The sequence below is a fragment of the Leptosomus discolor genome, chromosome 4 (genome assembly GCF_034619465.1).
Source record: "Leptosomus discolor isolate bLepDis1 chromosome 4, bLepDis1.hap2, whole genome shotgun sequence".
Classification (NCBI taxonomy): domain Eukaryota; kingdom Metazoa; phylum Chordata; class Aves; order Leptosomiformes; family Leptosomidae; genus Leptosomus; species Leptosomus discolor.
Window position 1 is genome coordinate 15,628,307 of NC_141394.1, and position 17,437 is coordinate 15,645,743.

General features: G+C 37.4%; 1 protein-coding gene across 3 annotated transcripts in view; it reads left to right on the forward strand.

Annotated features, from left to right (window-relative positions):
- Nucleotides 1-17,437, forward strand: part of LRBA (LPS responsive beige-like anchor protein) — a 421,265-nt gene that overhangs the window by 208,469 nt on the left and 195,359 nt on the right. The window lies entirely within an intron of this gene.

Below are 17,437 nucleotides of genomic sequence, written 5' to 3' on the forward strand. Positions count from 1 at the left end.
CAAAATTTAAAACACATTTCATACTCTTTTTGTTCCTCACTGGTGCAGAAAAGTCAAGTTTGGAACAACGCAGTCTGAGCGTTGCTTGGTTGGCTAGATCTTTCCTAGAGTTCATCATTGATTCCATATGTGTATCTACTGTCTAGCCTTCATGGTGAATGGTACCTTTTATCTTTGGGAAATCTTTAAGCAATTTAACTTTGCTTAGCTTATTGTTCAGTAATAAGGAAATAACATAAGGAAAGTGATTTAAAATATTGGTTTACATAAATAACGGAACTACTTATTCATTATATAAAGCTGTATGTATTACTATTAATTCAACATCATTGGCTTTGCTTGACAAATGGTTATTATCAGCATAGTTTAGTCTTGAGATAAAGATCTTTCTATCAAGAAAATACTAATTTTCTTGTAAGGAAACAGAGGGGATAAACTTTATTTTTGTTGCTTCTAGTATGTTTAGAGCACGTAAGTAACAGGTTAAGAGGGAGGAGTAGTCAAAAATATCACAAGTACTTCGTATCATTTTCTTGCAACCTTAGCACTTCACCATGAACATTATAAATGACTGATTCTCCTTTAGGTGCTGACTTGCTTTAGAATGATGTATGAAATAATATGTGTTTTGCATGTCCTGTTTGTAATGATAAAGGTCATATAGTATCATTTACATAATCTCTAGCCAGAAATGAACTCCAGCAATATCTTCAGTATAACATATACATTATCTGAGGTTTAAAACTCTCATTATTCATGAAAGTTAATTTTACAGTGGGTGTGAATGATCTATCTTATGGCTGCTTTTTTGATCATTCTATAAAATAATATGGAGCAAAGCCTGCACAAATAGCAGGAAAACCAGTAAAGAGTGATGCATTTGCTTGACTCTGTGTATACCCGATTGGATCTTGATTGATGGCAATCATTTGTCTTTGTCAAAAAAAGGAGAAAAATTCAGACATTGAAATAAGAGTGCTATCAAACTTTCTACAATGGCAGAAAGATTCTATTAATGTAGCCTGAGAGTATTAACTGTCTCTGCTAGAAAATGATAAAGAATGTTAATTTTTTTTCTTAAGCACATTTAAGTGTAAACTGCATTATTTTGTCTGTGTGGGAAGACTAAAAGGGGCATACTACAGATTTATGAGATGCTCGGAATTGGAATTTAAAAGAGTAAATTAAAAAAAAAAAAAAGAAAACAAAAACAAGAGAAACAAAAAGCCAAATACAAGAGCTTAATCCTTCTGATTATGATTTTGCAACAAAACAATAAAAGTTTAAGTAGCATAGTGTCGTAAAATCCTTAATGCTGCATTCCAATTGATATTGAAGCTTTGAAGACTAACTTCAAAGGAGGCTGAACAAGAGCAAAAAATAGATATAAAATAAACAACAAAAAAAAATGACAAGCTTGGTTTTAGAAGTCCTTTTGTGTGTCAGATCTAGGAATATTGACCCGTTACTTGAATGGACTTTAAGGCAACTTCCTTATTAATGATACTTAGAAACACAAAACATATGCTTGTGGGTAATAGTGTATTTAAGGGGAAAAATGCTATTTCACAGTACAGTAGTGCTAGCAATGCAAGAATACTTTTTCTTTTTAAATAAAGGAATATCTGATTTTATATATAAAACCCCCAACCAATCAAGCAAAAAATTAAACCACTAAAACCCAAAAGTGTTAATTACTGGATTCATCATGCTCTTTGTATCTGTGGATTTTATTATACATCTCCTATGGTCTCTGGTTCTAAACAGCAGCATTAAAGTTTGATCACTGAAACAGTATTTTCTAAATTATTAGCACAGCAAATAGCCTCCATGAGTACTCCCTCTACCCTAGTAAGGCAAATATTTTTTGTTCCTAAAGCTCTAAAGAATAAGAAAACTGTAGCATTCAACTTTGGTGTTTGCTAGCTCTTGATGCACCCTTAAAAATAACCATTTGAGAGATTGTCGTTTTAAGGACAGCTGAAAGAACAGCCATATCAAAACTGGGAACCAGGAGCTAATACCTATACTAATATGCTTTGTGACCCCTATTAAGTAATTTTAAAGGTTTTGGGGTTTGTTTTTGTTTTATACTATTTCTACATTGTGTTCCTAAAAACATTTTCTAGCTTTGCCTTACTGCAGTGTGTGTCTGAGTATGGCCGCAGGCTTCTGATTCAAACATTAAAAGGCAGCATAAGCACAGTGTTATCTGTCCTTGCTTAAAGAACCTTGTAGAGACATCCTTAAAAAGTTCACAGTTTAGGATGGATTCATTGGTAACTTTCATGAAGGTCTTGCTACTACTGCTGAAGATGCTAAGATGTGATTTTAGCTGGCATGGTGGTAGTTGTATGTAATTTTTACTTTTTTTTTTTTTGATGGTAAGGTGAGACATGACCTGTATGATTGAGATCTTTGCTGTTTTAAGGAGCAACTGAGAGATTAACTCATGACAGGGAAAATTTGGCAGTGGAAACACTATGTGTTAAATACACACGTCCACACTACTTCACCCTCTCTCTTCAGAAAAATAGCAAATGAGCACCAGACTAATATTGTAAGACAGTATCAAGATTATGAGGTACAGTTTTCAGGGAGCAAGAGAGTCAGGATCACCTGTAATGTCTGAATAAGGACATTATAGAAGAAATACTCTCTCTTTCTCTGCTGCCATCTGCCCGCCCCCAGCTTGCTTTCAGCTCTAGCCTGCCAGCATTTTCTGTCCCTATTAATTCTTCATCAGATTCCTTTATTTTGCTCTTTTATTGCTCTTCCTTGGTTTCTGTCCTAGCCAGACCTGGTTTTGTGCCCCTCTTCTCTGCTCTGCCTCTTGTCCTACTGATTCCCAACTCTGTCCTCTTTACTCTGCTTGATCCCCAGCAGATCATGTACACAGAATCCCTCCCCTCTCACATTTTTATGTTCCATGGCTTCCACATCTGGATACTTTCTTTGTTGCCTTATAGGCTCTTCGTCTCATCTGAATCTGGATGAAATAATTTCCTCCTTTGAGATGCTTATGTCGTCGTGAACATAGAGAGCAGTGGTGAAAGATAAATGCAACTTTACTTGTCCTGGTATCTCTCGATCTTTCTGGAGTAGCCATTTCAGAGAAATTTCGGACTAGAGGAATTGTTTTCTGTTGGTCTGTGGGAGTACTGTGTGTTTGTCATGGACAGGAACTAAGACTGTTCTTAGTGGGTTTGACACACATGAAGTCACAATGTGGGCAGATAAGAAGTGTGATGGGGGACAATCTAAGAGGCACAACCTAGGGAAGAATGGGCAGCATCTTCAAAGGTGTTTTGCCATTAGCAAACACAATACCTTAGAAGACTTCTGGGCAAGTAGAATTACCTACAAACCTATTTCTTATGAAGCATTCAAAAGCCATTGACTCCACGTCACAGAATAAATTCAGCCAAAGAACCTGTTACATTTGCTAATAAGTTAATTTCTCATCCTCAAATCCCATACAGTGTGCTGTAATCTCTGTGATGATTGTCAGTCTGTCTGTTCTCCTCTCACTGCCCCCTTCCTTCATGGGAAATTTTTGGGGAAAATACCATCTTGCAGCAATTAGTATCAAAGATTGGCTACTTCTATCATATGGTTTGGTAAGTAATCCGTAGATATTGCTGTGATTTGCTGCTTGCTCATATAGCTTCGCACATGTATTTCATTTCCAAAGTTTAGCAAAGTTATTCCCTATAAAGAGGGTGAAAGTCTAGATGAAAGCCATCCCTTTTGTGAATACCATATTCTCTATCCCTCTTAGTGACTAGTACAACAAAGTAAATTTTAATGGTGCATGATACTGAAAATGAATCCTGTGACCTTCAGAAGTTGTAGCAAAAGATCAGGTTTTATTTGTGTCCTTTGGCCATTGTTTTCATTACTGTATTTTTAATTTGTAGTTGGAAAATGTAGTACAAGGAGCCATGTATATATGCAGTATTTGAAACAGTCCAAATTGAAATTCATAAGTCACTTTAAAAAACCAAACTGGTTTGCATGTAAATTAATATTTTTTTAATCTCTGTTTGTTTCATTAATAACTGAATTTATCTTCCTCCCAAAATGAGAAAGAATGGTTTGTCTTCTGAAAACATTAATGTTTTTAAAGCAATGGAAAACTTCTTACTTTATCTTATCCTTGAAATCTCGTACAAAATATATGGGGTTTTTATTTTGAAAAGGAAAGTTAAAACATTCAATTTTCATGATGAAATGAAACAGTTGTTTCTCAATTTTGAGTGTCAGTCTGAATTGACTCTTCTGTCAGCAGAGAAGCTAATTGCAAAAAAAATGCTTCTCAGTTCCTTTACCATGATTTTTTTTAAGAGTGTTTTCTGCGATGGATTTAACAAATCTTGTAAACAAGGTTTCTTGGAGAAGTTGTATTATATGCTGTGTCAAGATGTTTAGGTTCTTTAATTTTTTCATCATAGGCTACCAAAAAAAAAAAAGTTAGCTTAGTTTAGCAGGGATAACACATGATTATTGCTAAAGCTGAATAATGGAGAAAGGTGTGACTTTACAGATAATTACACATACAGTTTATATACGCGGGAGGAAGATTATATTCAAAGAAGAAAATGTGCATTGTGTAAATTATGCTTATAAGTAACTGCACAATAATTTAATGGTGATATGGTCTTAAATAATCTTCTCTGAAGAATTTACATAAAACGAGAATTAACATCTCCAGCAAAAAATGTGGAGAATTGTATTGTTGTTACAGAGAAATTTTCTGCTCTCGCATTTGCATTTGAGATTTTAAACATGCAATTTATAGTTTTGTTAGGAGTTTCTTTAGTACCTAAAGGATTTTTGTCTTCAATGTCCCTACTGTTATTTTTCATGAATGTTAACAGTATCTCATACTATACAGATACTTGATTTATACATGCACAGATGGAATTCTGTAGTCCAGAAACTAAGGTTTGCCTGTGCCACTTCAGACTCTTTACCTTGGTGCCTAAGTGACACGTTAGAACGGGGATTCCCAGAAATTAGCACAGTTCCAGCCTGTTGTTTTTTACTGTAGTAATTCTTCCCAAGCTCTGAACGTGGGGGTTGAGGCCACTGACACTTGGGTTTGTTTGAAGTCTGTTTCTCTACTGTGGATGAGTACTTGGAAGAGAAACACATTAGGAGGAAGAAGAAGTATAAATAGAAAAACCACATTAGACTCAGGAAATCCTCTGAGCTGAAAATAGTTGGAAACTGGCGGAGTATTAGAGGAGAAATTGTACATGATCAGTTTGATCTTACTCTTCCTTAAGCCACCACTGACATTTTTGGATGGAGAATTTGGGGTTAGACTTTTGGTGAGAAAAGGTACAGCCATTCCTGTGCTCTTTCTGTCCAGCGAGTGCATTCATGTCCCTCCCTGCAGGGGACAGGGAGTCCCTCGGGTGGTTGGTGGTGCCACTGGAGTGATGTGGTTTGGGTGCAGTCCAGTGTGAGTTCACTCAGATTGCTCAGTTCTCCTCTCTGATGGGCACATTTCTTAGTGGTGCCGAGTGCCTGTGGGACAGGGATTCTTTGCTGCATATGGCTTACCGTTTCCAGTGTTGTGTCCATGTCATACTTCTCTGTGATGGGATTGCTGTGTCGAGGAGGACTGCTTGATATTGAGAATGTTGTTTCAATGTTAAGAAAGAACCTAGAGGTATGTTGTTTTTCCGAGTAGTTTGGTCTTTTGGGATTTTTGTTGTTGGTTTTGCTTTGGGGTTGTTTTTTTTCTTCCTCTTCACATTTGACTTGAAACTCAGAATTATTGTTGCTGAGGTAGCTGGTAAATTTGTCTTAAAAGCAAATAAAAGAGGAGGTGGCCTAAGAGGGAAAAGTTGGAAACCTTGTCAACAGAGGTAATAGCCCCACTGAAGAAAAAACTTCATTGTCTCTGGATGCTAACACAGAGGGGAAACAAGTTGGGGGATTATGCTAATTTTTAAATCACTGAAATGAACCACGAAACATTTCCTGGTTTGTTGCTTTCATTTTACAGTCTTTGCTATCAATCCTGTTCTGTAACGTTGGATTTAAATGCTAGTACTGTTAGTCTTGAGCATAAAGTAAGGATATGTGGAGGAAAGAATATTGCAATGTCTCTTGTATTGCTTAGTCCAAATGTTCATTATCAAGTTATCTGTTGCTAGATTTATCTCTTAAAATAGCTATAGGAAAGAAGTTTACGTCTTCTCAATTAGCTGCTTCTGACATGTCTCTGTACAAGCTTTTCTCCTAGATTAAGCCCTTGAATTACTGTATTAAAGGAACCTTGGGTGGTTTTGTACTCAAACGTTGCTTATGCTTTACTGTAAGGAGTCCTTTGGTAACATTTGTAACATTAATAAGGGTGGCTGCTGCACTTCTTTTGATAATGTAGCCAAAGGATAGGTGTGATTTTTTTCGGAGGTGGCTAGTAACTATCCTCAGAACCTTTATGACCCTTGAGGCATCAGTGGATCTCAGGAAGCAGTTCAGTAGCTTCAGCTCGCTTTGGTGGGATGGGTGATTAAAGCTGCAGATATTTAGGTAAGCTCAAATTAGCACCGAGTAATCAGGCATGAAACACTACTATATTTACCTACATATAGGATGACAGTGATGGGTGTGTGCAGAAAAAAACAACTATAAAGTGCCTCCCTGCCTCTTAACGTTGGCCCCAAATACACACTTTCACCTTTCCAAATGCAGACTCCAACTTTTTATTAGCGTGTTCTCCCACATCAGCTCCCCATCTTGGGAACATTTTTCCTACCTGTCTAGACCTTAATGTCTATACCTTAATGCTGCTTCTCCATCCTTGGCAGTATAGCATACACGCTGTTTCACGCCACGTTCTTGCGGACTGTGCAGCAGATGGGTATGAAGCTGAATTCTTTACACTGCCCGCAGGGTCTTGGCATGAGCTGATAGCTACCACCTTGCACAGAGCAGTTCACAGGCAGCATCTTCATTTGCAGACTGTGTCAGGTGACAGTTTTTAACTTCCCTCTGTACAGTGGCTATCAATTGTCAACCTTTTGTCTCCTGGTTCGTTGACCACCTAAAATAGCAGATAAGGTATGTTTTCAGGCTACTTTTTCCTTCTTTTAAAGCTTGAATGAATACAGGTTTCTCTATGTGGTCCATGAAAGCCTGCTTCATCATAATTCAATGCTGTGTTTTTATTTTTAGAGACCTTTTACAAGGCTTTCAAAGGAGAAATATATTTAATAAGTTAAGCCTTTTTAAAGGTTTTTTTGAGTCCTGTTGTTGTTTTCTAACTACGCTATGGTAGTATGGCAATAGTTAGGAGTCTCGCTCCATGTGCTTCTTAGTGGTCTTGCTGCTTACTTATTGTTTCCTGTCTCAGAGAGCGATATGATGTTTGCAGTTACTTGAACTCTTACTTACATGTGTTCCTGCAATCATCACACAATGAAGTCATTTCCCAGATTTCTGCCCTCTTTAGATTTTTAAATTCTGAATTAAATCTTGATGGAAGTGTTAGGCTTTAAATCATGCTTGAAGGGTAGGTTTATTTGGTTTTAGTTGGGCTGTTTTTGTTTTGGTTTGTTTTTTTGAATGTAAGCATTGATTTTAGTTATATCAGAGAGTAGAAGTGCAGGTAATGTTGAAGCTGTGTGTCTCTAAGGCTTCAGTATCCTAACCTGCAATCTGAATTGATAATACTTTTTCAAAGATATTGTTTGTAGCCAAACATGCTGTGGGCCTGAGAGACTTACCTATTCCCCCAATGTAATTTAAAGCAGAGGAACAAATGTGTTCAAATTAATATGTGATTAAGCAAGAGGTCGAGGGGGAAATTTTCTTATCTCCCCAGATGCACTCAAATTCTATCCACAATAAAAAAATAAAATGTATATATTTTTGATACATAGTCATTTAAGGACCTCAGAGAGGACTTTCTTCTCTTTACTATTCTAGGTTTTTAAAAAAATAAAAAACCGTGATGTTTAAGCAGGCCAGAGTTGTTCTATGTCTCATAATTTGGAGGACAGTCTCTTTCCTATCAAAGGAACTAACGGGTTGGTCTCTCCTGAATGGAAAACTTGCTTTGGCAAGACTGCTTTGAAGGCAAGTGAACCTTGCAGAGATTCATTCTGGATTGGGAAACTGTAGATGTTGTACCTAAGTCGTGGTCATCTTTCCTATTCTTCTCTTTGGTGTTGTTTGATTGCTGAGTTAATTTAGTTACTAGATACTGGTTTTAACTTCTTTTTTGGGGTGGAAAATTTTGAACAATTAATTTAGACCTTTCTTGCAGAGGACTCTGAAAAAATATATACAAAAGAATGAAATTTTAACTTTCTTTAGAAGATCATGAGCAGAAAAGTATGTGCTGAATCAGAGGGGTGCACTATTACATTTTTATGGAAGCAGGAAAAGTATCCAGCTGTTGAGACCTATAAAAAAAAGATACAGGTTAGCCACAGCTCTTAAAGTGCAGATATGTTGGAATGTGATTTCATCCTGTTCCTTCTAGAAGAGATGGCAATGAAGCTGAAATGTTTGGTGCAGGTCAAATCTGAGATTTTTGGAAAAAGCTTTACTGTAATTCCTGTGTTTAATATTCTTAGGGTCAGAAAACAACAAAATAAGAGAACAGAGGAGATTTTCTTGTTTCAGTCAAAAGTCTATCTATATATCCAGAAATGCTGAAAGATTATAATCTCAAATTCCAAGGTACTGGAAAGAATTAATCTGAGTCATAATATTTCAACGTACTTTATTCCTTACAGAAAATCTGCTGTGCTGTAATTATTGAGAAAATATATAGGTCCTTTCTATGCATGTGCTTAAAGTGAAAGCATCAGAACCAGTAGGAATGGCTAAGGAGGCAGAGATTGAGCTAGCTCCTTTATCATATATCCTCCAACCTATATTCTTATTTTCCATTGTTCATTTTGGCAAGGAAGGGATGACTAAATACTGCAGACTAAATTTCTGCATTGTCAGACAAACAGCAAAAAACTCCAGTGAGATGCAGTGTACCTCTTTTTGTATATTGTAGTAGTTATTTTCAATATGAATAGCAGTTAATGGGATCTATATGAACTGTAGTTATTTAAAAGTTGTTGACTGCAATCAGGTGTAGGATGTGTGAGATCTGGAAAGATTTATGAGCAACTAAGTCAAAGCATCCGGTTGCATATTTGCTATACATTCGTTCTTCCATGTCTGAGTCATGTCTGAACTAATTTTGCTCAAAGCCAGAAGAAAGTTTTCATGTTAATTTCTGATAGAGAAGCAGAGTAGTTTTCATTTCAGTTAATTTATAATTAATCTTGACGGAAATGCAACAAGAATTGAACTGTGTCTTAAGGTGACATCTTTTAAAGTGCAGCTTTATTTTAGACTGATCAAAATAAGATCAGTCTAAGATAAGGTAGTGGCTGCAGAATACATGATTAGTACTGTACCATGTATTTAAGTGATCCCTCTTTGAAGTATCAGTGTGCACTGGAATGCCAGCACTTCAAAGGATGCTGCCTCCAAAAAAGCTGGGGCTGTGGTTAGCCACCAAGGGGTTAATAAAGATCAAAGAAGAGTATACATAAACTCCTACATAAACAGAACTGGGTTTAAACTGGAGGTTAATAACACCATCATCTAGGACATCAACACCTTAAAGGTAGGCTTGTCTTTACCCTGACATGGTGCCTTATAATGCATAAAGAAAGACTGAAACATTTTTTCTGGATTGCTTTTTAAATGAGGAATTGAAAGCTTGTCAATGCAGAAAAGAGTCTCTGTGATATCTGAAATTGGCATTGTTCCTCTAGTTTTGTTTTGCATACTAGTTAGATGGTAATGGATTTTTTGGTATGATTCAAAACACAGAGGTCAGGAGGCCTGGGCAGGAGGTTGAGGCTGCAGTGCCTAATGGGTGGTTGAGACAGAGAGATAATATCCTAATTATTTACTGTGTAAAAGCATACAGTGTTTCTACCTGGTTTTAAAATGCAAATCTAGGAATTACAGATCTATGCTGTTTCTACTGTCTTGTTTATACGGGGAAATGGCATGAAACAACTGTTAAGACATGCTTCCCTTAATGATGTTCCCATTTTTTTCCTCTACACTGGAAGTACCTTAGGTTTAAACTCTACAAGGGTCCCCTACAACTGTCCAAAGGCCCTCAGAATGACGGTTCTATGCCAAGTCCATGTAGACATTGTGCCTGAAGCTCATACCCTACTTTTCACATCTGTTTCTTCTGAAAGATGTAAAAAAGAATGGCAGTACTTTCTCTTCTGGAAACACAAGAAACCTCCCCACCACCTTTTGGTAAGATTGGAGCATGGATAAAGGCAAAAGTACTTTTAGGAAACATCCTTTATAGACAAAGCCAAATGTTTCTTGGAGAAGGGTCAGAAGCAGCAAATAGACTATGCTAATTTAACAGATTACATTAGTGTTCTGCATAATTGATATTATGCCAAAGAGGTTGTACTTGGTGGCCTTAGGCCTTTGTTATGACCAGTTCCTGTTACTACAGCAATGACTGTGGCAGAGATTAAGAGCATGATGTTTTTTGCTTAAGGGTTCCCAATTGTTTCCATTTGTGTAAGTCTGTATTCTGAAACTATGGAATATGAATGTCTACGTGTGGGGAAAATGAAGATAACATGAGAAGGCACAGACTCTGCTAATATTAGAGTATGATTACATGATATGCCTTTTTTGATATCAAAGATGTTCTTCCTCATCCTTTCCTTCCTTCCTCTTACCTGCATATTTCTTTCCCTCATTTTAAGTTACATAGTTGTGGGTGAGACTGCAGTGTAAACAGGTTACTAATATAAAACAGAGTAAAAACATTGAACCCTAGTAAGCCCAGATTGTTGCTGTGATTTGCTTTAGCATGGCTGCACAAATGCTTACGTGAATGCAACTGAGAGAGGGAGAGTAGAAGATCTTTAAGTGGTTTTGCCGTTGAAGAAAATCTAGGTAATGTAGGTAGCATTTCCAAAGATCTCAGTGCACTTACCAGGAGTTAGTTAATCTTTAATGTTCTGAAGTAGTTACATTATCAGTGAAGTGCTGTGAAGTAAACACATTGAGATAGAGTGTAGCTGGCCAAGGAATATTTAGCGGCAACTTTGACTCAGTACTAATCAACCCTTTTCCTGTGTGCTTTGGGTAATATAGGCAAAGCTGGGAATTGGATCAGGAACCTGATTTACTGAAAAAGTCATTTCCCCTGCTGCATCAGTACTCTGATTTAGGTTTACCACATGGCAACACAAATGTTTATGCATAGGATCTCTATATGAAATGCTGAACTTGGTACTGCTGCTGCGAACTTGCTTGTCAAGTTACATCTTCAGTGTTTACTTTACCATCGTTAAGCTCAATACTTTATTTTCCAAAATATGTTAGATATTTTTGAATATCTTACAAATCAATAATACAGCTGGATGTTCACAAAACATTTTTTAGATTAGTACTTATAGACGTGTAGCTAATTGTATTAATGGGCTCTGGTGTAACTTGTTTTCTTAGATCACAGTTTGTGAAAGCTCATTACAAGAATATTGAAGGGTTTCAGAAAATGTTTTACTTGCCTTCTGAAATAGAATTTTATCAAGTCAGTGGAACGTACCTTGCATTTTATTATTACATGCAAAATATGAGAGATTTTAGTTAATATTTTGGACATCCAGCTGCATGAAAATGCAATGGATTTCAGCTTGCAAGATAAAGGAGTTGCTCATATTATATGATGGTCTGCAGTCTGCTAGTGGTAGTCCATCAAGATTTCTGCAGTTTTTTCTAGAACTTCAGCACTTTTAGCCTTGGATTTGCAATCAAATGTGAATGCCTATGGCTTATTTTTTGTGGTTTGTGTATCTTGCAGCAGATGTCTGGCTTGAGTTCTTGAAGTATTTTACATGGAAGCAAAAGTTATCTAGATGTAGAGCAAGAAATGTTCCTGAACAGCATTAAAATAATCCACCGTACTTTTTCTTTAAAATTGGACATCACTATTTGCATTCTGTGATTGCTCTTTTGTGTAATTTAAAAGCAGTACCTGATATTGTGTGCTTGGTGAGCCACTGTAACCAAAGTGATGGATAAATAAAAACCAGAAGTTGTGATAGGCTTACAGTTGGTGATGGAGAAATTGCAGAGCCGCCTTCTTCCAGGTTTCATTTCAAATCCATACTGTTGTTACTGATGTGGTGTTGCAGCTCTTTGTTTTGTTGTCTATGAAACTAACTTAGCCTAGGTCTCTGTGTTCAAGCATTTACAACTTAGAAATTGCCATCACTGATTGATTGCCTTGCTGATGGTCTTAGTAGCAAGACCAAGGATTGATTAGGTTTGGAGATTGACTTTACCTGCTTAACTATCTACAGGTAGAGTTCCTGTAGAGGAGTTATCTTCACACAGGTGAACGAGATACTATGCTTATGTCATGATCACCACCTGTGTTCTTGTTCCGTGGCCTGGGAACAGCCTCTGCTTCTAGGCGTGTCAGTGGAATCATTTCTGGTGGTACAAAATTTGCGTTGACTAATGTTTCATATCTGTGTTTAATGTATATAATTGCCATACAGCAGAGCAAGAACTGTTTTCTTTAAATAGTAGTAGACTGTGCAAAGACCATAATTGCAGTCTGTGCTGGTCTTAGTCTTCATAACAACACATTTTTTCTAGGGCATCTCGAAACATGCTGTAGTTTCCATCTGCCTTTAAGTTTGTTGTAATTGTCTTTCGTGTGAGTGGGTTTTCTTGCCTTTAAGGCTAGATGGCCTTCTAAATAGATGTCATGGTTTAAGATAGCTGGCAACAAAGCATGATGCAGCCACTTGCTCACTCCACCCCCCTGGTGGGATGTGGAGGAGAGAATACAACAAAAGACTCATGGATCGAAACAAGGACAGGGAGGGCTCACTCACCAGTTATGATCACAGGCAAAGCACACTTGACTTGGGAAGAAAAATCAATTTAATTTGTTACCAATCAGATCAGAGTAGGATAATGAGAAATAAAACAAAATCTTAAAAACACCTTCCTCCCACCCTTCCCTTCTTCCTGGGTGCTCAACTTTGCTCCCGATTCTCTACCTCCTCACCACTGGTGGCGCAGGGGGACAGGGACGGGGTTGTGGTCATGTTGTTTCAGGCACTTCTTCCTCCTCAGGGGAGGACTCCTCACACTCTTCCCCTGCTCCAGCGTGGGGTTCCTCCCACAGGAGACAGTCCTCCATGAACTTCTCCAATGTGAGTCCTTCCCGTGGGGCCACAGTTTTTCATGAACTGCTCCAGAGTGGGTCCCTCCCAGGGGGTGCAGTCCTCCCAGCAACGGACTGCTCCAGCACAGGCTTCCATCAGAGTCACGGCCTTCTTCGGGTGAAGTCACTTGCTCCTGCGCAGGGTCCTCCATGGGATGTGGGTGGGCATCTGCTCCACTGTTAATCTCCATAGGCTGGAGGGGGTCAGCCTGCCATCTCACCACGGGCTGTATGGGAATTTCTGCTCTGGAGCACCTCCTCCCCCTCCTTCATCACTGACCTCAGTGTTTGCAGAGTTGTTTCTCTCACATCACCTTCTTTCTGCTGCAGGTTTTTCTCTCAGTTTCTGTTTTCTCTCGGTTTCTTCTTAAATATGTTACCACAGAGGCACCGTGGCTGTTTGGCTCGGCCTTGGCCAGAGGTGGGTCTGACTTGGAGCTGATGAAGCTTCTAGCAGCTTCTCACAGGAGCAGCCTTATAGCCCCTCCCCTGCTATCAAAACCCCACCACACAAGCCCAATACAATAGAAGAGGTCATTTAGACCTCTAGTCATCCCCTGTCTCTGCAGACAATGTCTATAATGCTGTGCTGCTTTCACCTTTTCTTTTCTTTGTTTCTCTTTTCTGTGCTGTGTTTATTTATGTAGTACTTTGCTAATCTAAAGATACGAATGGCTGCTGCTGTGGTGTGCTAAAATCCATTCTTAACTGGTGGCCCAAGTACAGCCCTAAGACCTCTCAAACTATTGCTTTTCTAGGTTTACATTTTCTTTCCTCTTCCCCATCTTGCACAGTCCCTTTTCTATCCACACTAGCGTGCTGACTACTTCCTTTCTGTGGTCCTAGAGGTAGCAGAATATCTTGAAATACAAAATGGATAAAGCGTTACAATAAGTAATTCTTCAGCAATTGCATGATCCTCTCATTCTCTACTTGTACTGCTTAGATTAAGTTTAAATCTCCTATAGGGTATGAGGACCAATAGGTAATTCCCATGCCTAAAATTCCTTTGCTATAATACCATAATAAAACTAGTATACCAATTGGTATATTTTGCTTCCAATTGTGATAATCTTTGAAAGTGGTAGGAAAAATAGTTTCTTGTTCTTGAAATGAAGATATGTCAACATTTAAACTTTTTCCCATTGACCGCAGTGAAGTGACATTTTCTTTTGCATGACACACTCATAGTCCTGAGAATACAGGTTATATTGGTCATTCTATATTTCATCTCATCTCTGTACAATTGTAACAACGTAGTGAGTTACATGGGAATTGAGAGGAAGGTTTTGTCTCAATTCTGAGTACACAGTCTGGTAAATCAGGGAACTGTTTGAAAAATCAAGCAATATGATGGTTATGCTATTTGAATAAAACATTTAATATCAAAGTTTTGTTTCTATTCAGTCAATATTGTTACTAAGGAACCACTAATGACTGTGTATCATGTTAGAGGAGGCCCTGACAAATCCATACAAATCATATGATTTATAATTCATAAATCTCCAATCCCCTGAGAAATGTTGCTCTTGCACTTACACTAATTGAGTACTTATGTTCATTGATCCAGTCCATATAGCACCTTTAGTCCATATGGCAGCCTTTATTGTAGGGCCGGAAACTTCTGTTGTCAAATGTCCCCTGTAGTTGACGGCACCATACCATTCCCAAAATCTGCGTACCTGGCCCTTTGCTTCATAATCCTTCAGCCTGTCAGCGGTCAGTTCTGCCTGAATCGGAGCGATGTTTATATCTGTCTCCCCCTGGCTGTAGAGGTACAAAGCCTGCATGCTAAAGCATTGCCTTTTGGGGATGGGACTGCAGTGGTTAATTGATCTTGCTAGTCAGCTAGCTGTTCTAGAGTAGCTGTATAGTATACTGGCTTATATTGGTACTAATGTGCATTTGTCCCAGTAGCTGCTCTCAAAAATGGCTGTCTTGTAAGAATTAGGCAAGATATGTGATTATTTTTGACTGTGCAGGTTTTTGTTGGCTATCTTTCTATGTGTAGAGAGTAGATTTTTTTTAAAATCCATAATACAGCGGTTGCCAATAGTTATAAATACTCAAATGCACAGTCTAATAGTTGATATGTTGTTTGTGAATAATCAGCACACTGATCCTATGCAAATTGCATATGCTGAACTGAAAATAAAAGTGGGGGACTAAAGAAGTAATGCAGTATAATTGTAATTGTTATCCAGAAGAATGGTATCACTTAATTCTATCAAAACTGTAGAAAGATAGATGAACGACAAATTAATAATTTACCATCTTTGCATAATACTGTAGCACAGAATACCAGAAGGATTGATGGCAGAAGAGGTTAACAAATTTTAGCGGCTTCCATTAGCTTTTCATTGTCATATGTTTGTGGTGCTGACTGAAATAAGCTTTGTAGGAGATCTCAGTCTAGGGAACTAATTACTTGTGCCGATTGCCATACTGATGAATAGACCCTCATTGTATCATTCCCCTGAAGACGAGGAGCAGTCTGTGATTCACGACTGCATCCTGGCTGATATTTGATAATAATTTTAACAGATAAATGTAGGAAGGCAGAATGATGAAGTGCCTATCCATGCTGTACGACTATCAAAGGCATGCACATAGCCAGCTGTGTTCTGCCTTTTTTCTATAATCACTAATGGAGAATTTCAAGTTATTAATCGACGTTTGAATAAACCCCTATCTTCCTGTGTTTTATAATTTTTCTTCGGTTAATTATTCCAAAATTGTTGGATTTTATAATGAAAGCATTCAAATTTTAGCATGATTGTAACACACGCAAAGTGTGAAAATAAGATACCGGGGTATTTAATTCCGATACTTCAGTATTTTTCTGGAAGTAACAAATCAGGATGAAGAATAACATTGCCTTTTCTTTGGTCTTAGAAAGAGGCAGAGAATTTTAATGAAGGTAAAAGCAAAGACAGTCTTCATTTTTATAAGATTATTTTCATCACAATTTTTAATGTCTACAAATTGTGTTTGAAAGTAGGGTTATGCAAATTACTCTGGCTTTTGTTATCATGTTTGTTTGAAACCTTGATTTACCTTAAATAAAACTTATTTCTGCCTTTAGACCTCAAAACTAAGAATGTAGATACCAAGTATTTTTAACATTGTGATCTGTAAATTTGTTGTGGCTATTCATTTGTCAGTGTTGACAGGTATACTTTCTGTTAGCTCCTGGACCAGGAATGGAATATACATGCATTTTCATCCCTTGTTTTAATGCTAGCCATCTTAACAAACGAAATCAGTGTTCTTTGATTTGGGCATACAGGTTTTCAGGCTATCACGGCTATTCTATGCTTCAGGCATTTTTGGTTTGTTTATTTGCTATACCTGAAATTGTGGCTTTTGTACATTCTCTGGGCTAAAAATACTGTTTTTGTGTGGCATTCATTCATGATCATCTAACAAGATAGTAACTAGCACTTAGATATGACCATATTAAAAAGATCTATGTATATTTGGAGCATACAATGGAAAATAATGAATTTGATATAACCTTTTCTAGATGCAATTTTTAAAAGTATGCCTTCAATATAGCAATTATTACACATCATAACATGTAGTTTTTAATTAAACGTAAAAACACAACTACGTAAACCAGAAATCCAATCTGATTTGCTCAAAAATAGATTGCTGTTTCACTCTCCTGGAATGGTTTATTTAAAAACAGTAAATGGAAAAGAAATGCATTTTCTTGTGTTGTTCTAAGCCTCAGGGGCTAAATGTAATGAATATTTTAAGAGATTATTTTAATTAAATTCCTGCACATCTAAACAGAGTAATATTTTATTATCACATACATAACCATGTAACTGAGGTATTCATTAAAGTTAACACTTTCTGGACCAAGAATTCATGGTATGATTTACTGACCTTGTGCAAAAAGGCACAAATTAGGAAGAAAAATGAAGGGGGACAGACTTTGATTAATATAGGTAATGCTATACCATATTTATAATAGCCTTTTCCCTATTCTGGTTTATAAATGCAGTCACTGAGAAAGGTGCCCTGCTGAGGCTGAAATGAGGCTGAAATCGGAGCACATGCCACTAGAGTGTGGGGAAACTGATCACACTGTCAGCAATTCATTTCAAAATGATGTATTTAGTGCTCATTTCACCTTCCAAGAAAAAAAGGGAAAGGAGTTCCTTA